General features: G+C 39.4%; 1 long non-coding RNA gene across 1 annotated transcript; it reads right to left on the reverse strand.

Moving 5' to 3' along the window:
* Window positions 1-13,483: 13,483 nt before the first annotated feature.
* Window positions 13,484-21,776, reverse strand: LOC106026978 (uncharacterized). Its single transcript, XR_001200568.2, has 4 exons — window positions 21,494-21,776; window positions 18,000-18,160; window positions 15,305-15,448; window positions 13,484-13,642 (listed from the first exon to the last, which is right to left on the reverse strand). It is a non-coding gene; the product is annotated as an uncharacterized LOC106026978 (long non-coding RNA).
* Window positions 21,777-22,915: the final 1,139 nt, after the last annotated feature.

The following is a 22,915-nucleotide window of genomic DNA, read 5'->3' on the forward strand; positions in this document are numbered from 1 at the left end:
AAACAAGCCAGGCATGGTGGCACACTCTTGTAATCCCAGCACTTGGGAGGCCGAGGCAGGAGGATCATTGCAAGTTCGAGACCAGCCTGATTTACAAAGTGAGCCAAAGGCCAAGCCTGAATTGTATAGTGAGACTCTGTCTCAAAAAGACAAAAATAAATAAATAAATGTTTAAAAAAAAAACAGTAGTAAGTGAAACAGAAAAATCATGATTATTGACAGTTACTACACGGCGACTGTCAATTATTACATAACTATACTTTTGCCACATGCTTCAGGGATGCTGAAATGAATGTTGCTGTAGGAAATTTGCTGTTGGAAAGTGACAGGCTAGAAAACTTGGCAAATGAGGCTGAGATGCATAGCTAGTTCGGAAACTCAAGTAGCCAGAGCAACATAATACTTCAAGGAAAATGCGGGAGCCAACTGGATAAACTAAGATAAAAGCTGAGAAAGTCCCAGCTTGTTTCATCTGGTGACTGATGAGAGTGCTTTCAGGGGAGCGGCTGTAAAACAAAGGATGTGAGGTAGAGACTGTGCGTCCAGGTACTGCACTGCAGTGGACTCAAATGCTTGAATTGGAGCTCAGGATACATCAAAAGTGTGTTACATAAAGCAGTAGCCTTAAATTGAGAGTAGAAAAAGGAGCAATGAAATAGGCAGAAGAAAGGAAATAAGGAGAGAAACCGTCAGTAGTGAGAAACAGAGAATGTTCCTACAAGTAGAGAAAGCTGAAGTGTGTATCCTTTGAAACGGCAGCAGAAACAAGAAGTGTAGACACAGCATCGTCAGAAAAAGGGGTTTAAACCTCAAAGAACATGCCGGCTATGATGCAGTATTGGTTCTTGTCTCCATTTCTGCTTCTCCCCTGACCTAGCAGGAAAGACAGGGGGTCTGGAGTCTGCTACAGGACTGCAGCTCCTGGATTGGTGCTAGAGCTCAGTGTGGAAAGCATATCCTAGAGCCAGAGGAAACAGGTTCAAAAACAGGCCCGACACTCGGTAGCTGTGAGATGGCGAGTGCCTCAGCTCTCCACCTTTAAATGAAAATGTTGGAGTTCCTTACTGCATAGATGGTTGTGTGAATTAACGAGTTCATGAAGGAGCATGGTAGCTCCTGGCACACAGCGAGCACTGTCTTGCATGGACATTATCGGGAAATAACAGCATCTCACGGAACACTGAAGTCTCCTGGGCAAAAGCTCCACACCCCCAGCTGCCTGCTGACAGCCCTGTCATTCTAAAGCTCAGGCCAAGCAGTCTTAAGTCACATCTGTTTGTAAGTCTTTCAGGTGGTATAATTTTTGCAAAATATAATATGATATGATATAATATAAATGCATGTATCAAATTGTCTAAGTACTTCAAAACCATAAATATAGAATTTGTGTATGTTTAAATGCTTGGACCACTGCAGGGCACTTTCCTCGCCTACACAGGAGCATTAGCTCAAATCCTCATGAAAGTCTTGACATGTATACTGTTGTTAGGTCAGCTTTTCTAATTAACTAAGTTGGCCAGGATGTACCTGTACAGGGTATATCTTGCTGCTTCTCTTTTTCCACATTCCCCTCCCCTCTAATCAACCTCTTTGTCCTCATTTGCAAAATCTTGTTTCTGCATTTTTGCTTCTCTTTTTTTTCTTCTTTCCTTGCCCCTCCTTCTCCCTAGTCCCCCTTCTCATTTGAACATTCTCTTCCCATTTCATAATGTCTGATGACAGACTATCAGATCTAGAAGATGTGATTGCAGTTAGTGATCATGTAGAGAAAGGTTTCTTAAAAAGTAGTGAAGAACCATGAAAAATCAGTAAAACTGCTGCAAGGCGATGCAGAGAAGGACGTAAGATTGATTGGAACCAAAGAAAAAGTCAATTCTTGCAGATATTCCCCCACATTTATTTGCTAAACAGAATTTTTATTTTAAAACTATTTGACACAGGAAAATTAAATACCATTTTTGGCATCCTTAGATTTTTCAGGACTACTGTTTACCATGGATATTCCTTAGCTGGTTCACTATTCACACAGTGCAGCCAAATGTTAATGTTAATGAGTTAATTAAATCTGACCAATCTCTTCAGCATGCCTTGCTTTCTGTGTGGTAAAGAGGTAAAGACCCAGTGCCATAATGCGGAGCAGCTACTGATGTCTGCTTGATGTGCCTGCATCAACAACTTTCTTTCTTTTTTTTTCTTTCTTTCTTTCTTTCTTTCTTTCTTTCTTTCTTTCTTTCTTTCTTTCTTTCTTTCTTTCTTCTCCCCTCCCCTCTGGTTTGTTTTTTAGGGTTTTGTTATGTTTTCTGAGACATAGTCTCACTAATGTAAAGCAGGCTGGTCTTCAACTCACTATGTAGCCTAGCATGGCTTCAAACTCCTATGATCCATGCTGGGATACAATGTGTACCACCACATCAGCAACAGTTCTTAATCAAGGAGGCTGAAAGTACTAATCACTGTGCTAAATACTTCTGTTAAAAACAAACAAAAGAACCCCTGATGTGCAGAACTGAGCAGACATTAAGTGCCACAATGTTACTACAGACCAGCCCAAATTTTACAGAACACCCTTAAGGTCTACCCTTGGATACAAATGCTCTCAGCCAATACTCAACAAGGCCCAGCTGAGACAAAGATACAATGAGTCAGAAACAAGGTTCTTCTGCTGCATAAGGTATAGAACCTACCATCACTAAGGGAGAGCCTAGTCCTTACCAGCGGAACTTCATGTCCCCCGGAGTCTAACTGCCCTACAGACAGAACTTGCTGGGTTCCCAGTGACAGCACCGCCCTTAGCCTGCTGCCACCAGCCAGCCTGGAGCAGACCTCTGCTTTCCTAGCTGCTCCTGCAACCAGACAACTACACGGCAGCCCTGGGGCGCTTCCTTAGAGCACTGCTTCCTGAGGAGCCTCATGGCTCCTCCTGTGTGAGTCTGCTCACATCTTGTGAAGTAATGAGCCCAGCCTGCTTAATCTCCGATATCCTGCTGGGCCATGGCCAAAAGGCATTGACAACCTGCATCATCTTTGAGTCTGCACAGCTTCCCGTTTTTATTCTCCTGAGGAGGAAGCTGAATTTCCAAAGGAGGGAGCATCTTACCCAAGTCCATGTGGGCAACACACAGCAGAGCAAAGCCTCAAGGATAACTCTGCTGTGCTCATGACGCATGATCTTCAAATCATAAGTGTTTATACCAGCAGAAGCATACATGTAACTGAAGCATTAAGTTTTGACACATAATAAAATGAACATCTGTATTTTAACTACTCAACTAAGGAAGGCAGGCATGCTACACATGTAGAACTCTCTCCTCAGCCTCCTTCTTCTTCTGTCCATCCACTGTTATCTCTGAGGAAATCAGTGCCCATGACCATTATACTTGTCAATGTCTCCCTTTTGATTATTCTTTTTTCCTTTTTTCACAAGGTGGGCTTACAGCTTTACAAAAAATGCAGGTAAAATACAAAGAACTTCTTCTAAACAGTGTGAGAATAAGTTGCCACCCTGAAGCCAGATCTCCCAGAATCCCCCAGTGCGCCTCCTGCAGAGGGAGCATTCCCACGCTAGCGGCTGTGGGTGAGAAGCGCTGCCACCTTATCTCGTCTGCTGAACCTGAGTAGCTAACTTCATCAAAATGATGAAGTTACTTCTGATGTGTTCTTACATCTAATCTGCGATTTCCATTTAGTTTTATGAATTGTTCAAATTATGCCCTTGTAGTTAAAAACGGGGTGGTCAGCATCACACACGCACTCACTGGCTGCACCCCATCAGTCTGAAACTGTTCCATAGCCTCCCCTTGATGCTCATTGAATCCAGGGCCTGTCATTTTCAGGAAAACAGATGAACTCGAGACCACCATGTTAAGGGAAGTAAGTATTACTTAACTATTACCATTTTTCTTATATGAGAACACTAAAATATAAACAAATAAAAGAGTAAAGGAAACAAAAGTGCTGTCTTTCAGAAATGGCACAGAGGACAGAGAGGAGTAGAGGAAGGGATCGAAAGTGATTGCACACTATGCACAAATCAAAACAAGCATCACGGTTGTGTATTGCAAATATGCACTAATTTGAAAATTAGACAGAGTGGATACAAAGGACCCCAGACCAGGCTGGGCAGAAGCGTTTTTGTTTGTTTTTCTTCCTGACAGTTTTAAGGTGTGGATCTTCGGCAGAGCCGCAGAATGATTCCTGGGATCTGGCATTCCGGTGGTTTCCATCAGACAAAAAGCTATGTCACATTGCTCTGGAGCTGGTGGTGTTTGTTTGGACCCCCCCCTCCCCGCACGGCGCATGTGCCAGGTTTTCCCTGCTAAGGAGCATTCTGTGCAGGTGTTGGAATCTACTTATATACCAGGTTGCTCCTGAGACTTTATATTAATGAATTATATCTATAGGGGGCCTGGAGTTTTACTTTATTCCTGGCATTGTAATCCAACACGCTTGCTGATTTGGTGCTTAAATTATTATAGATTTTTCCAGTAGGAGTGCCTTACACCAGCTGCCTGGTCTTTTTGACACATTTCTACCATCTGCCAGTCCTTCCTTCCTGGAGTTTTGGTTCAAGATGTTCCTAACTCCTGTTGAGTTTATTCCCTAATCCTGCCCAGTTACTAACCTTGTGTCCAAGGAAACATGGCACCTTCTAGTGAAAAGTGATAATCAGAAGTGGGGAGCTGGGCTCTGGGTGTGGTCCCAGCTTTTGGAGGGTCACTATTCAGACATCAGTGAACCCTGCTGGGAAGCATGGATATACACCTCTTGGGATCTCTGGGCCTCAGATGCACAAAGCAATCCTGTGTCCACGCTTCCTGTGTCCCTCGTGTCCTCCGGCAGACACTCAACCGACTTTCCTCAGTTCTGGACGCACCTCCTAAAGTAGTAGCATCCCTTGTGTGGACATCTGTCTACCCATTGCCCAAGGCTCTGCCCACAGGCCAGGCGGCTGCTTCTCAGGGACATGCGAATATCTGTTCTTTTCTATATACATGCTGGGACTATTCCACACCTCTGCCTGTCATGGGCCACACTGCTTCATGTGTGTATCTGTATACACATAGGAAAATTTGCAAACTATGTACCAATAGGATGAGTATAAACAAATGTATATATATATTTTTTGAGAGTGGGTCTCATTTTGTAGTTCAGGATGGCCTCAAACTTGTGGCAGTCCTTCTGCCGCAGCCTCCCAAAGTGCTGGCATTACAGGCCTGTGCCACCAGGCTCAGCTGTACTTTGAAAACTACATAGATCTATACATTTATAAGTGTAGTCTTGAATTGTATCCATTTGTCTATAAAAGTCTTGAGTTTGTCTTTCTTCATGGTTGAGTAGTACTTGTTTATGTATGAAAAAACACATCTTTTTATCCATTCCTCAGTTGATGGGCATTTGGGTTGTTTCCAAGATTAAGCTATTATAAATTGTGCTGCTGTAAACATGGGTGCACATATATCGCTGTGGTTCTTTTGGGCAGGTACCCGGGAGGGGAATAGCTGGGCTGAACGGGTCTCTAACCCTAGTTTTTTAAGGCATCCCCACTCTGATGCCCACAGTGGCTGCACCAGTCTACACTTCCACTGACAGTGGGGCAGGGCTCCTCTTCCCCGCAGCCCAGATTGTACTCTGAGTAACTACTATGAAGATAAAAACATGCAATGTTTTAATTATTGTTACTCTCCTGTTAGCCTGATCTGAAACTGTTTTATTTTATTTATATGTGTGTGTGTATATATATATATATATATATGTATTTCTTCTTCCTCCTCCTCCTCCTCTTCCTCTTCTTCTTCCTCTTCCTTCTTCTTCTTCTTCTTCTTCTTCTTCTTCTTCTTCTTCTTCTTCTTCTTCTTCTTCTTCTTCTTCTTCTTTCTTCTTTTCTTAAAAAAAGAGAAAAATTGTGATGGAAAAAAGGGAAAGGAAAAAAAAATATATATATATACACAAAACAAGTAATACAGCTAGTTTTTCTTAGTTCATTGAAAAGAAAGGTCTGTTCTAATTCTGTTTGGACAATATTTCATGGCTGTGTCTTGTACTCTGAATGACTATTATGTCACAACAATATGCAATGTTTTGTTTTTCCTGTCCCAATAGCCTGCTTGAAACTGTTTCATTGTTAATTTTACTTTTTTCTCTTTAAAATAAAAAATATCTATACATTTATACCATGTCTATGTAAACCAGAAAACCTAATTTCTTCAGATTGCTCCTCAGAGCAGAATTTCTAACCACTAGGTTTGCTAAAATTTGCCTTTATAAGAGGATATTATGTTGCTATCTAATGTTTCCATCAACTTACACTCCAAGTATCTCTTTGTGCAAATTCTTACTGACTCTGTCAGTCAGTAATATCTTGACATTGTGAGATTATTTTTTGATTGTGTGACATTATTTATGTTTTTGTTACCGAGGTGCTAAATTATCTACTCTTAAGATAATTAAGATTTCCTTTACTTGTTAATCTTTAAGCATCTTTTCTAAATTATGACAGGGAACATTTTTTAAATTTTTCAGAAATCTTTTGGCTATTCTTGGTCCTTTGATTTTTATAATTTCACATTTCCTCCTCAAGTTTCTTAAAACTCTTGGGATTTTGACTTTTACTCTACTGAATCAATTTTTGTAGAATTAAAATTTTTATCGTCTTATGATTTGCTGTCCTTGAACAAGTTATTGCTTTCTTTTCATATAGATATTTTATATAGCTTTCAATAAAATTTTATATTTTATATAAGTTTTTTAGTATCTGGTTAACTTTATTACTGGAGGTAAAATGTGTCTCATTGTTTTAAAATTTTATCTTGAAAAGTGAGTTCTAAATCATGGTTACTAGCGTACATAAATATGATTGGATTTTCTGCATTACTCTTGAGTTCCCAATAATCTTTCTACATGTGCTCATAAATTATCATACTTCAGTTAGAAATTATTTAGATTCAACTCACAAAAATTGTATTGTCCTTAAATATGAATTGTATTTCTAGATTTTCAATATTCATATGAATTTCTTTATATTTTGTGTTTTGTTATTTCGATTTTCACTTTACAGTTTTGTGTAATACTTCTGCTGTGACAATGACTATAAGAGGTGATAGTAAGCATATGTATCTTATCTCTTATTTTAAGGACATTTATGATATATACCTACTAAATAGAATGCTTTTAATATATATCTGATATATTTTCTTTGACAAATAGAATCCCTTTTTTCAAGTGCTAAAATTATTTATTTAAATAAATATATAGTATTGCAAAAATGCTATTTTGCATCTGCTATTATAATGTTTTTCTTTCTTAATATGTGATGTGGGAGATATATATATACTCCAAGGAAAATCACTCAACTTACTTATTATGGGTTTAAAAGACTTGCTGTAGGATTCATTTTGGTCATTTCATTTTGAATGATGATATACTCATTAAGAAGAAATTAGGCTATTTTTGCCACAGGGTTCCTGCCTTTATCAGACTGACCTGTGCTTCAAGTGCTGCAGTGGCGACAGGTTGTGGGTTTGACTGATCTATTATTCAAAGTGACGGGAGCACTCGTCATGAAACCACCTGGACTCGGCTCTGTTTCTGAAACCTGGTGGGCAGCTCCTGTGATACCTCCTACTTCCCACGTCCTGCCCAGTTCATCCCTGGCGCCAGGGACCGTGTCCTGTGCCTTGGGAAAGGGCCCTGGGAGCTTGTGCCTGGCTTTCTCTGGGCTCTGCTGTCGCCTCTGGTGATAGAGTTCGGTGGCCTCTTGCTGTTGTAAACGGCGGCCAGGAGCTGACCCTGTGCAGAGTCCAGCTCATGCTCCAGGACCTCCTGAACCCGGAAGCTGTCCAGGGACGCTGAGCCCTGAGATTCCCCCTGAGATTTTCTGTTTACTCTGCAGTTTGTAGTGTGTCATCATCCATGTGTGCACGCTGCTTGCATTACCTTTAAAATCTCTGTTGTGCACAGTTGCTGTTCTTTTCCTTGATTAGTCAATGACATGTAGCCTGTTTCTTCAGTCTCCCTACAGAGACTTTGGATCTGTTCCTCCTATAGAATCTTTCTTTCCCAGCTCATCAGTATTTGCCTTTTTCTCCTTATCTTCCATTCTCTTTAACTTCATTCACTTTGGTTTTTAATTTGACTTAAAATCTAAACTTTTTAATTACCATTCCTTTCTTTCATAACATAATTTCAAAGTTTATATTTTTCTATACTTCTTCGTGCTTTTGTTATGTTTTGTTTTCTGTTTTGAGATAGGGTCTTGCTGTGTAATTCAGACAAGGCTTGAACTCACTATGTAGCCACAGCAATCCTCCTGCCTCAGCCTCCAGAGTGCTGAGATTGCATGCACAACTGACTTCTCCCCCCCCCCCTTTTTTTTGATATGGAGATAAAACTCACAACCTTGTGCTTGCCAAGCAGGCTCTTGTGCCTCTGAACTAAATCCCCAGCTACACACCTGATTTCTTCATGCTTCTCTTAAGATCTTCAACAAAATTTTACTTGTGATATTTTTATTACTCTTGAGTTCTACCTATAGTTAAATTTTTATTTATTAATTCCTCTTGGACCCATTAAATATTAAGAAGTTTCCACACGTGTGCTTTATTTTTGTTTATTTTGTTTATAACTTCTAATTTTAATTCTTTCAATTTTCAGAGAGTCATTAAAATTCATTGTAATTTCATTTAGACCTAGTTTATGTTCAGTCTTTTTTAGGTCAATGTGCATTTGTGAAAAGTATTTATTCACTGTTTGTGAAATGAACAGTTTTATATGTGCCTGTTAAGACAGAATTACGTTTTTGACAGAAGTACTTTGTCTAATTTGGGGATTATTATCTTGCCAATCATTGAAATGTATATGTTATATTCCTTACTGTAATGGTGAGTATATTTTTATGGTTTGATGATTTTTTTCTTTATAGAATTTAAATCCACCTAAATAGGCGGTACTACATTAAAAAGTTTTATCTTTCTAATGAAATGGATTGTTTATTTAGTATTTTCCCATTCCCAAAATGTGGTATCTAAAAGCTTATTTTGTTTGTAATTAAGTAACTATTTCATTTTGATATTTTTATACTTACCTAGTATAACTTCTAGGTTTTATTCTGAAGTGATTTAGCTGGATTTTTAAAATATCTAATAGTTTTTTGGGGCCCTCTGACCCTATAGAAGTTTTTTTCCTCTGGATTATATCTAGAAATCGAAACTGAGAAATATATTTTACAAATTTTAAAATTCTTTTAAATTAATTTTAACTTATGTTAACATAAAATAAATTGCATGTTAATAGATTGCATGAGCAATAAATGTGGTAGCTTTCCGTCAGTCTGACCCAATGGCTCAGTACTATCTGTCAGCTTACAGGAAGATTTATTTTGGCTCACAGTTCAGAGAGTTCAGTGCATGGTTGCATATTTCTTTGTTTCTGGGATTTAAGTGAAGCAGAACGTCATGGCAGGGGTTGTACTGGAGCAGAGCTGCTCACTTTATGGCAGCCCAGAAGCAGAGAAAGAGAAAGGGCTGAAGACCAGGTATTTATGAAAAATATCTTGAACTAATGCCTCCAGGAACCCATTTATTTCAGCCAGGTTCTGGATCCTGGAATTTCCACCGTATTTTGATACCACCATCAACAGTACCCTGTCCATCAACTTGTGAGCTTTTGGGGGACATGTAAGAGTCAAACCGTAATTTTATTAAACATCACTTTGATTTCAGTTTTGTAAATCTCTTTAATGGTGGCTTACTATAAAAAGAAATGAAAATAGAAAATATGAAAAGATGTCAGATGTGATGAAAGATAAAATGGAAACATGTACCATGCATTTAACCTGGTCTCAGAGAGAAAGAAATACACAGTAAAGGGTGGTAACTTCCAAATTAATGAAATGCTCAGAGTTACTGAGATTCAAGAACTGACTGATTGCAAATAGATATAAAAATAAAACATATGAAAAGGAGGATTTAGAAAAACATGATATAGTAAAACTACAGCTCAGTGAATTACAGTATTTTCTCCTATATTTCATTTGGGGCCATGTCACATGTGGCATATGTTCTAAAAAACTCGGTTACATTCTCATTGGAAGTGAGAGAAAAAGAGGTGAATTGCATTTTGAAATTATTGTCAATCAACTCAGTGACTTTTTCTCCAGTGACATCCTACATTAGGATCCCGGAGTCAGTCCTTGGGCTACCCATTGGTGACTGTTGATTTAATCTGAAATACCTACCTGTTATGTGAAATTTTATATGATTTATTTTAATTATGAACTTCATATTCTGTTTCAATAACTTCTTTGTATTTTCTATTTGTTCCTTTACTTTGCTAGTTCTTTATCCAACTCATTATTTTCAGGATTGACATTTTAAAAAATTGTATTCCTGCCTGTATCATGTTTCCCCCACATCAAGTTTGGAAAATGTATACTCTATACATTAATTTAATTTAAAAATGTAACATTTTAGTTATTTTCCCAGTCAAGAATCTGAGATGCGGTAAGTTAGTTTCTCCCTTCCTCGTTCATGTGCCATTGTTTTCCGTCACTTTACTTCCTTTTTAACCTCACCCAATCAAAATCACAGCATATGGGATTAACATAATTACTGATGTATAATTGAGCGTTACAGATATACTAGCTTATTTACTGTACTGACAGTTGCATATGTAACTTGTAGCAGTCCTGTTGTATCTGTCCAAGGCTGTGTTTGGAGCATGTTCTTTCTTCTAATGAACACTAGAATTTCCACTGTTGAAGAAGGCCTCTGATTCCTTGCAGGCATTTGTTCTTACATGTGAGAGACACTGTTTCTGGACACCAGCTTCTAGGTTTGTGCTCAGCCTGCCCTGCTTCACTCTTCCTGTTCCACGGGTGGGACCAGCAGCGGCCTCCTGAGGGGTCCTTCCTGGGTGACCAACAGTTCATCTTTCTATGCGTTCAAAATGTGTCCACTAGAGTGTTCTGTAGCTTTACTGTATTACTTATGTTTTTATAACTCCTCCTTGATACATATCTTAATTTTTATGTCTGTTCACAATTAATCTGTTCTTGATTTTATTAATTTGGGGAATTTCATTAAGTTTGGAAATCACCTTCCTCCATTACGTATTTTTTTCTGAGCCTAGGTTAAACATATAATACGTTTTCATTTTATCTTTCATGACAGCTGGCACTTTTTCATATTTTGTACTTGCATTTTCTTACCTTCTATTTGGTTGATGATGTTTTAATTTGGTCTTTTTCTCTTGGCTGTATCTAGGCATTTACCACATCCAGTGAAAGCGTAACTTCATCGTATATGCAGGTACAACCATTTTTATTTGTTGATTTATGACACAACTTTTTCTTTTTGATATTTTCATGCTGCACATTTTTGGAGTTCTAATTTTTGTTTCTTTAAATATTTTAGACACATATAGTTTACATTTTGTATTGCACAATTTCAAGTCTTGAAACAGTTGAGTCTGAATCTATTTATTTCTCCTGAGTTTAGCCCATAAGGTGTCGTTTTCTTTTGTTAAGTTTTATTGTGAATTTACACTTATTTCACTTTTTATTAGTATATGTTGTGAAACATAATAGTTATACCCATCTTAAGTCATTGATATATAGATTCTCATGCTTCAGAACAAACAGTGCTTTTCTATGGAGGGGAGGGGATCGCCTCGGAGGCTGTGTTCCCCACTGAAGCAGAGCCAGTTTAGCCCCATTTCAACCATCGCAGCTTTAGTGTAAACCCTCGCTCTCAGCCCCCACGGGCATCTCCTCCCTGCAGGTCACTGACACTAGACTCACTCAGGGAAACAATGCATTTTCTTTATTCATTCCCATCTATTATTCTCATGTTTAACCTCACATTCGTACTTTACCGAAAGCAAGAGAGGCCATAGTTGGGCTCTTTGTCTTGTTTAGGTCAAGCTCAGTGTAGTATGGAGAATTATTGTTCCCAATTCTTCACTCTGAGCAGTGTCCCCACAATAGGCAAAGTTCACTTCACACTCCTTGAGTGTGAGTTTGGCCACGAGACTTGCTTGAACTGCAGAGGAGTCATAGATGTGATGTCCATGAAGCTTTGCAAGGCACTTGGGTAGTTAGGCTTCCCCTGGTAAGCCCAGTGATCTGCTGTAAGGAAAACAGACCCGATGTGCATTCCAGGCTGGGACACATGCCACAGACTGCTTGCTGCCTGCAAAAGCTGCTTCCGGCAGGTTGGGAGTCGTGAGCACAAAAGCTGACCCTCTCCAGCAGCCTGTAGCCCATGCCTGGAAGCTGAAATCCAGTCTTCCTTGGACAATTTGAAGTCCACTCTTTTCCATGAGCGTGGCAGTAAGTAATTGTGTTATGACCCTGACATCAAAGTGGTGTCTTACACAATGCTCTTATATCTGTGCCTAATTATGTTAGTCGTGATCACAGCGATTTCCGGGTATTCACCATGTAGAATACCACTGTGTGTGCTCATTCTCTGCTGTTTTTAATACAACTGATTATTGTCACAGATCTCCTTGAGTGAGTACTGGATATTTTGTCACAGCCATGAGGAAAGTAACTAAGACAGTATGTATTTCAGTGGTAATCCAGATAAATTTAGACCTAATTCATGAAAACTGAAAACTCTTTACATACACAGATCTAAGGAGTATGTTTCACAGAAACTTTGCTCTGTTATCATAGTTTATCAAAATCCCAAACACTGAACCTCTATGACACCAATTCATGCATTACCAATAGGGACATTTAAACATTTTTTTACAAGATTTTAAGGCAGGAAATGAGAGAAGATGTGTTCAGTTCTGGAAGTGAATCAAACACCCATGTTTTTTATTGATTTAAGTGAACAGACAATGAAACATTCTATATATTTCTAGCAAATAATTATGATCTTTTTAAGAATGTTGGAGAGAAATTATATTGGTATGAAGTTAATAGATTGTAGTATAGCATGATATTTTATGTAATGATAGGCTTATTCTGGCATAGCCTTGGGAGAATTTTGTTTAGCTAATGCTAATTAATGTGCACTGTTTCTTTACAGAGCAGCAAATATTTAAAAAAAAGAAAATTATTCAAAGGTGTAACTTCATTCCTGAAAAAAAATACATATGTTGTTCTGTAACGTTAACTATACATTTACGTAAACAGAAATGCTACAAAATGTACATCACATCAATTACTTCAATGACATATTCTTAGATTTTAAACCAACAATAGCAACCAAAAATATTAAAAAGCCAAACATTAACAACTGCCCTATCTCAGTAGGGCAGGTAAATTCCACTTCATGGTCTGTAACCTCAGGAGCTGTGGTGGATTCCTGAAAACACTGATACTAGCATCAACAATTGTCCAGCCCAGGGGAGTTGGCGTGAACTGGATCATAATTCACATGGAAAGAACAGATATTCATGGGCTTATATTTTAGATAATATTTGTAAGAATGATTCAAAAATTAGTTAATGAATTGTACTGAATGCTCACCCTTTTCTTTTGGTGGTTGGCCTTGCCCGGGCTTAGCCAGGGACTCTCATGGTAATGAACCAGCTCTGTGTTCTGAGCAGCAGACCCTGCTTTGAAACACTTCCAATTCTCTTTTCAAAGCTCAAAGCTGCTTTTATCTGAGTACTATTGATTGAGAAATTATTCCTTCAAATATAGAAAGAGAAAAAAGAAAAGAAAATGAAAAAATAAAGCTCAGTGTTGAGACAGTTTGATTTCAAAAGAGAAAATCACCCACCCTGGATTTGCCCCCTGGTAAGCTCATCCCAGGAACAGCAACCATTGTTCACTGCCTTGCTATCAATCACCACCACGTTTTTCTGAACCTGTAATTTGCATTTCATAGTGATAACAGGCAAAGGACACTTTGGACCATCTGAATAATTAATCATAACTTTCTAGTGGTGCATTTTAAAATACCAGGAGGGAATGGTACTCACCATCAAAGCTGAGCATTAGGGATTTGACTCTGAGTTGTCTGTTCCTCAAACACTGTCACCCGTTGCCTGAGCTTGAAGTTTACCCACAGAATTTGGTTTCATGATATGAGCTTGACTATCTGTCGTTTGTATCTGCTCAGCAGAAGAATGACTTAGCTTGTTTTAAAATGCTTTTTTATAGTTTGAATTTTATTGGCCAAATATGAACACTGCCTCATCCCGAGGATGCCCCAGCGAAAGTGCCCCAAGCCTGTTAGCTTCCTCTCCGCAGCAGCCTCTCCATGACTTTTGAACTCTAATTACCAAAAAAATGATGGGATATTTCTAAGTATTTTTGAAGCACTTCCAAGAACAAATGGTTGATTTAAAATATATTACATGCATAGAATATTTAATTTCAATTTAAATTAAAAGCATCTTTAAAGTATCCTTGTTAAGTTGAAATAAAATTTAATTCAGTACTGTAAGTTATGCTTTTTTTGTGTCTACCAGGTTCTCAATGTAAAAGCAAATGCAAGTTTAAAATAAGAGGCTAATTCTCCCCACTGAATGTGTAGGAAAGAAGCATGTCCTACTTCCATTTCTCAGAACATTTTTTAAAACCTTGTAGCTGTGTCAGGGAGATAGCTCAGTGGTACAGTACCTGCCAGGCAAGCACAAGGTCATGAGTTTGATCCCTGGTACCAAAATAAAAATAAAAACCTCTTGTAGCTGCAAGCTCTTTCTAGCCTCTTGGTGCCTATCTTTTCTTAAACTTGTTGACCTTCTTCATTTATGTAACATGATGTACCTATTTCCCTGCACGCATGTGCATGAAGAGAGAGAGAGAGAGAGAGAACTAAATTGATTCTGTCCATAAGAGTTGTGTTAGGAAGTGAGTCTTCTTTGAAATGCATTTCTTGTGAAATCCCAACAAAAGTATTGTCTGTAACTTCATATGATTTTTAAGTTGAAATGGTAGCACTTCTGGCCAATACTATGAATGTACTCAGATTTGTTTCTCCTATTGAAACTTTGTTTCTCCTATTGAAACTTTTGTTTCTTCTATTGAAACTTTGTTTCTTCTATTGAAACTTTGTTTCAATAGAAGGTGGGGACATCTTACACCAAGCTGTCAGCATAGGAAGTGTTGGAAAAGCAAACCTAGTCATTAAGCACAGTTAGCAATGGTTTCCCTTTATTATGTAAGTGATACATTTGTTTTCCTTGTTTCTTTTCACAGAAGTCAATAATCTTGAAAGTTATTTTTTACACTCAGTTTCAAAGAATTGTGTACTGTTGTGAGCATTGGAGGGAAGGCTTCATTACTAAAGATGCAGAGTGTTCCATGAGATTATAAAATGGAATTTACTTAAAGAAAAACACTCACCTGTGGTGAGCTCCAATCCGCGGATGAAAACTTCTGGGATAATATCTCTCTTTAGCTGTTAATGTACACTGTTGAAGGGCTAAATAAACTTGTATTTCTTTATATTTAACTTTCAGTTATTATTAGTTCGCATTGAGGGTTATTCTGAAAAAAAGCAATCAGGTAGAAACATTTAATATGAAGTACTTTATCCAGGAGAAGAAAATTAGCAATCATTTGGCTTTTAAAATAAATTCTAGTGTATGTACCCCTAGAAGAATGAGGGTGTTAAACTTTTCTGCTTTAACCAAGTCATCTGGATCTCATTTTCCCATAGAATTTGAGCTGAAATAAAGAAATCTGAACATTATATCAAATATGAACAATTATGTTTTCTCAAATGCTTGACATTTGTTAGCAAGTTGGCTGCTTAAAGTAATTTTAAAATAGTTACATAATCTTTCCACCTCAAAAAATTTTCCCAGCAACATTTCACACAAATTTCAATCCTTAACTTAAATCCTAATTAGAATTATTGTTTTACTTAGCAATAAACTAGTGAGATATTCAGATAAAAATGAGGAGGTTTAATGTAAACCTTACAATTATAAGTTCAGGATTAATTTTGTTGTTAGAGTTTTAACTACTGTTTTATAATGAAAAGATAGGAGAGAAAGCTGATACTTCTATTTCTATTCCTCTCCATAGCATTACTGTGGTAGGTATCATGTTTCATATGAAAACCAGCACAGCCCTTAACAAACAGCTACTGTGTATCCGTTGGTTCATTCCATACATAATGAAACAGTCCTATCTTGTGACTTGTTCTAGTGCAGAGGCTGGGCACACAGAGAAGCCACAACAGTCCTAAACCTGGAGAAAACAGTGAAGGACCCAGAGAAAGCCGACATAGAAGGGCTACAGAGAATCAAGGGTGGAAAATCAGGTCATCAGAGGGACAGAGAATTACACACAAAAAAGAATCACAGTAAATACAGGTCATTTGAAGTAAACAGAGAGATAGGAATTAAAAAGGGTGAATAAAGCTACGGGATTTATGGGATGCAATTAAGTGAACCAGGATGCATGCGTGTGGTGGGTGTGGCAAAGAACTCAGAGAAAGATATCCAGGATGAAATCTTAATCAAAATATATTGACTGGAAATGTCTCAAATCTTGAGTGGAAATTATTCAGATACCTGAATCCCAAAATAGCATCTAGTAGATTAAAAACAGCATGAGCTCCTCCAAGGCACATTGCCACTGAGTTCTCAGACATAGATAATTTTAAAAACAGAAAGAGAGATGTAACTGGTCACATGCAAGAGAGCCTTCAGAATCTACCAGGAGAGTTGTAAGGGGACACTTATAGGTGAGGTGTGAATAGGAGGATACTTAAAATGCTGAACAGAAACGTTGCCAGTCAAGAGCGCCATCTCACAAAACTGCTCTTTAGAAATGAAGGGCAGAAAAATGCTTTTCCAGACAACAAAAGCTAAAAGAGCTTATTAACACTACGCCTGCTTTATAAGGTGTGACAAACAGAACTCTGAATGTTAAAAGAAAATCATTGTAATAGTCATTACTTTTCTCCTTGCTGAGACAAAATGCCCAACCCTCAAAGGTAAACAAGGAAAGGTTTATTGTCGCTCCCAATTTCTTGAGGTTTCAGTCCATAGTTGGCTGGCTCCAGGCAAGGTGGCACAGCACAGGGCATCGCAGGAGAGACAGTTCGTGGTGGGCAGAAGATAGCAGAGTAGAGAAGAAGTAGAAACTACAGGCTAGCACTCACACCCGGAGTGGGGCACCCTCAATCCCAGCATCACACTTTCTGTATCCTCCCAAAAGCCCCACTTTTGATGGCATGAGGCTTGGAGGAACATCCAAATACAAGCCATAACAGTCATTGGCAGCATGAAAATGTGTGGAGATACACAGCTCACCAAAAAGATAAGGATACTGTCTAATGCAGAATATTCTAAGCATGGGTCATGAATTGGTTTAACGTCAGTATAAACATAAAAACATTAAAATATCTGTAGCTATAATAATTTTATAATGGGCAATCAATATTTTAAAAATATTGTGATATCAATAGCATAAGGTGAAAAAGGGAGAGAAATTCTTGTGCAGAATTCTCGCATGTAGTTGAAGTTAAACTGTAGCATGTAGATAAGCCATGCTGGCATGCCTGGAGTATATTGTATTTAAACTGCATGGACATGACCAAGAAAAGTTTGCAGTGAGTACACAGAAGACAAAGACAAATGTATCAATGTTTGCACAACATCTATGCACATACACACAATAGTGACGGTGCTGAATCCCCCTCTTTTTCGTTTTTTTTTAGCCTCTGAGGAATTTCCATACTGTGTTCCAAACTGGCTGCACCACTCTGCATTCCCAAGAGTGTGCAAGGGTTGTCTTTCTCCGCATTCCACCAACACTTGTGCATCAATCATCTTTCTGACAACCGCTAGTCTAGGAGATGGGAAGTGATGTCTATTTATACTCTAATTTGCATTTAATCAGTGGTAGCAATGTCGAATATTTTCTCATATATACGTTAGTCATTTGTCTTTTTTCTTTTGCTAAATGCCTATGATCTTTTACCCATTTTTCATAGGTCATTTGTTTTCTTGGGTGATGGATATGTTAGCCTCTTTGACAGTGCACCCATGTACCCAAACAGCACGTGTATCGTATAGATACATACCATATTCTTTGTCTATTAAGCTTGAAATAAATTTTAAAATACTGTATCTTGAAGCCAGGCATGATGGTGATGTTTATAATTCCAGCACTCAGAGAAGCTGAGACAGGACAATTGCAAGTTCACATCCAACCTGGACAGTTTAAAGACTCAGGGAGAACTGCCTGAAAATGACAAAAAAGAAAAGAAATGTATCTTAACCCAGAGGCCCTGGGTTCAATTCCAAAATACCACAACCAAGAGATCAATAACGACCTTGAGACAAATGAAAATACACACCAATATTTAGGGAATGTTTCAAAAGCATTCCTAAGAGGGAAACTGATACCAGAAAATGGCTACATTAAGAGAAAATGAAGTACTTAAACAACCTTCCTGTTAGATTAAAAAAAAAAAAAAACTAAGGCTATGTTTAGTAGGAAAAAAGGAAATTTTAAAAATGAGATCTGAATGATAGGCCAGGAAGGCCTTGGCTGCTGTGTTGGGCGTGGGGTCCGGAGTTAGGTGCTTCTCTGCTGGGTTTGGTCCTGCTTTGGTGCCGCTCCTACCTGTGTCCCCACCTCTCCCTTTCGGGATGGGAATGCTCACCCTGTGCCATTGTATGTCGGTGGCATTAAGCTTTCTTCTTTATTTTTCAGGGACTAAGAATTTGTCTTGAGCCTCAGAAAAGACAGAAGACATGAACTTTTGGCAATGCTGACACTGAATATCTTGGCAACTCTTAGAGGATGGACGAAATGTATTTTGCATAGAGATGGATGTGAGTGTTTTTCAGGCCAGGATGAGATGTCAGAGTTTAGGTGTAGAATGCCCACAAAACCTGCATGTATTTCGAGGAGATTGGATCATGGCAGCCCTGTAACCACCATGATGGATTAATTCAATGGTGAAGTCACGGTTGCGTGTGCCATGAGAGGTTTGAGGAGGTCAGAAGAGGCAGGTCCCTGTGGAAATGACTTGGAAGGGTGAATCTCCCCGTCCTGGCTGCTCCCCTCTTGCTGGGCTTTGTGGCTGCTGTGGATGGTAACTGTTTTCCACCCAAGTGCTTCTACCTTGTCATTTCGGCCTTGGAACCAGAACCAAGAACTGAAGCTGAGGGCCAAGGTAAACCTTTCTCCTTTAATTTGTGAGTGTTGGGTGTGTGTCCCCACGATGCAAAAGTAACTAGAACATCTTAGCATTTTCCTTAAGTTAAAGTCAGATCCTCTCTTGAGACACTGATATTCTTTCCTTACCCTTTGGCTGGAGACAGTGACTTCAGTCCACCTCCCATCACATCCCAGTGAACCGCATCTTGTCTCCAGCCACTTGTCACCTGGGATTGCCGGTCTGTTCTTCTGCACATTCTCCTCCTACTTCCTGGACCAGCACTACCCAAGCACTGCTTCAGATTGCATTCTCAGCCCACTTTCAGCAGGAAGATGCCATTTTTCCATATCTTGGATGTGTTTTTTACTTTTCAAAAGAACACATCCAATTTAGGTCTGGAAATACTCAGCTGCAGCTGTGTATAGTTCTGGTGATGACTGATGAAGATGTGATATCCTCCTTTTGTATGTTAGTCCTCCATCACCATAAAAGATACTCTTGATGATCATTTATTAAAAAGCTGATTTTGTTCTGGCTCACTGCTATGGACAATTCAGTCTATGACTGTTTGGCCTCATTGCTTTCAACTTGTGGGAAAGGATCTCTTGGCATGAGTAGGTGCCAATTCACTCTCATCACAACCCAGGAAACAAGATAAAAAACAAAAGGCTAGGGCCCCTTAACTTTGGGGGGAAGACCCCACGACCCAAGGACCTACCACCTGGACTCACCACTTGTGAAGTTTCCACCACTTCCCAGCTGTGCCTCTCGGTGGATCAGACATTTAGACATGGTCCACTGGAGACATTCAGCATCAAAACTATCACACCTGGAACAACTGGGTGTGGGACCCAAGCAGACCATGGATTCTCCCTAGAAAGTACACATCAAGCAGGCAGTGCTGGGAGCAGGCCGAGTTCATCCACCAGGGGAATCAACCGACAGCAGCACTGTGATGATGCTCTGATCACTTTCCTGGCACTGACGACCATGGAAGCCAGGCCTGGAGCTGAGGTTGATGCATTTCTGGTTGAGTGGCTCCATCCTGTACTCTGAGCCCCTTCCTGAATATCACCTTTTACTTATTATAATTGTATTCAGAGATCATTTTTGTGCTCAGAAGCCCTTTGCTGAAGGAGGAATTGAGACAACTTTTCTCACAACATGCAAAGCAGGAGAAAGGGAGTGAAACTGGGGAAAGCCAGGAGGACCCTCACGCAGGCTGTTAGAAGGTACTGTACACAATGTCAGCATATTTGTTTGTCAAGGATTTATTGCCATGGCCACAGCATTCTCAAAAAGTGAGTTATATTTTTATCAGCATTTCAAAAATACCATAAGTTTCACAAAAAGTGTATTATCCCAGATCTCACAGCCAGTGTTACCTTGCTTCCACATTAGTGACATTGCCTTGACACTGGTGACTTCCTCTGAAACGATCCTTCAACCTGTGGCTCATGAACGTTTGTGTTCTGCTGTGTTGTTAAGTAGTTGATATGGTAACAGAGATTTTGAGAAAACAGAGACACTGTTTACTTAGTAATCTTCTTGCCCAGCCCTAGTGGGTATCTGTATTCTAAGAAATGGACTTTCCGATGTTACTGTCAGGAGCGTAGCTCTTACACTCCACAACCGTGGCTTCCCAGCCATCCTGCTGCATAAAAGGCAGATGTTTAGGCTGAGGCAACTGCACTTGTCTTGGGCCATGAATTTTGGATTGAAATTCTTCAGAAGCAGATTCCTGAGTGTGAAGGAACCTGATAGCATAGTTACCAAAACAATGGGAAAAGGCAAAGAATACACTACTCAATTTGATCGAGGAGGGATGTTCTAACAGCCTGGTACCCCCTGCTTAAACCACTTCAGTGCTAGAGAAATAGCTGTCTTATTAACATTGTTTAGCTCGTACGCTCTATAACTAGCAGAGGAGCCTAATCTTAACTATTGTGGTGAACAGAGTAGAAGAATAGATGATGTTATGAACAAAACCATAAGCCAAGTTATGAAGGTGTTGTTTTGGTCACTTGGAAGACTATTAATTTTACCTTGTTGCCAAAAAAATATTTGCATGATGGACTTAGGATTAGCCTGAATGACTAGACTTTGAGGGAATATAACTTTTGGGCATTTTGGAAGAGAAGCAGCCACTGGGGTGATTTTATGCAGCAGTATGAAAGAGGCAGAGAGGGCGGTGAGCCTAAAATTCAGGAGAAGAGAAAGCGTGTGTGAGAGTCAAGTAGACTCTGATGTAAAATCCGGGGATGGAGAAACTATTGCTGTGAAAGGTAAAGGAAAAGAAGAGGAAATCCGCTATAGCACTGGCGTTTGCATTTCACTCACAAGAAAGGACCGGCTAGAGGTTCACTGCGTGGAAATGAAGGGTGGGCCTTGGGCGCCCCTTTACTTACTATGGAGCGATGAGGGGATGGATGGTGTCTTCTCTCCAGATTCAGGCGGTGGCATCCTGCCTCCCAGAGCCTCAGAGTGTGACTGCATTTGGAGACAAAGATCTTACCGATGTGGTTAATGTAGACTGGACTTGCCAGGGCAGGTGCAGTCCAGCCTGGCTGAGGGAGAGGAGGTCTTTTAACAGGAAATTTGAAAGCAGACAGACAGAGAAGGAAAGGCACAGGGAGAACATGCCATCTGCAAGCCAAAGAGCAAAGACTCAGGAGAAACCAAACCTTCCAACCTTTGATCCTGGATTTCTGGTCTCCAGAATTTTGAGACAATGATTTTCTATCCTCAAGTGACTCAGCCTGCATAGTTTGTGATGGCCACCTATGCACATTAACCCAGGGACACAATGTTGCCTGGAGAAAGCTCAGCTGAGGTCCAGGGCCCCAGGGTCACTCTAGCCTGGGCTCATCCATCCAAAGGTCCCCAAACCTCAGTCAGTGTTAATTCATCATGGGATTTGGGCTTAGCCTGCAGATAAAAATCCCTGTAGCTTGTGGAACTGTAAAGGTTTCTTAGTAGCAAATCAGAAATACTGCTTTTACATTAATGAATCAAGAGAATATTTAATAACAAGTGACAGTTCTTGTAAAACAGTAAAAGCCATTGCTCAGAGTTACATGATCTATAAAATGCATTTTAACTGTATAAAATAGCATTTTAAGTCCTCTGCAATTTCTTCTGGGGCTATTTGTTGTGTTTTTGCCAATACATCTAGAAGTGTGTGCAGTTTTCAAAAATACTCAAAGTTCAATTATGAATTTAAGTTTAAATTCATAAATTTTTAAAAACGTAGTATAGATAACTATGTGAATGTTAAGATTAGGAAAGAACAGAGCCCACATGGCTGGGAAATAGAGTCGCAGCTGTTAAATGCTGAGTGATGCATCTCTACCTCTCTGTGCATGATCAGGAGAGCTTTTTGCATTTTTTAAATTAAATTTAGAGTTGTGGAGTTGTGCACCATGCGTCCCCTTCCATTCCTTTGTGAGTTTATTATTAAAAGTATGCAGTGGTGGATCCTCAGACAGGATTTCTTCCCGCCCAGAGGCGTGTCCGGTTGTGAGTAGGGTGTGGTGCTGCAGCCTCCCTGGGCCCATGCATCTCAGTCACAGCACTAAGGTCACAACAGCAGATGCAGATGTCAAGGGCTGCGCTCTGTGTCTAGATGCTGGAAACTGCTTTCAGGATTCCCTGAGGGCACATGTGTAGCACTGTGCAGTAGGAATACATACCCATCCGCTCGATGACACTGGAAACTAATCAGCCTTTCTGTTTGTCATCGCTCCAGGGCTCACAGGCTTTCTGAAGCAAGATTCCACTTTTCTAGACCAGGCTAGTAGGCATCTTGATGTTAGATGATTTATAAAAAT

Source organism: Cavia porcellus, unplaced genomic scaffold (assembly GCF_034190915.1).
Source record: "Cavia porcellus strain 051 isolate PalLab524CR breed Dunkin Hartley unplaced genomic scaffold, mCavPor4.1 scaffold_11, whole genome shotgun sequence".
Classification (NCBI taxonomy): domain Eukaryota; kingdom Metazoa; phylum Chordata; class Mammalia; order Rodentia; family Caviidae; genus Cavia; species Cavia porcellus.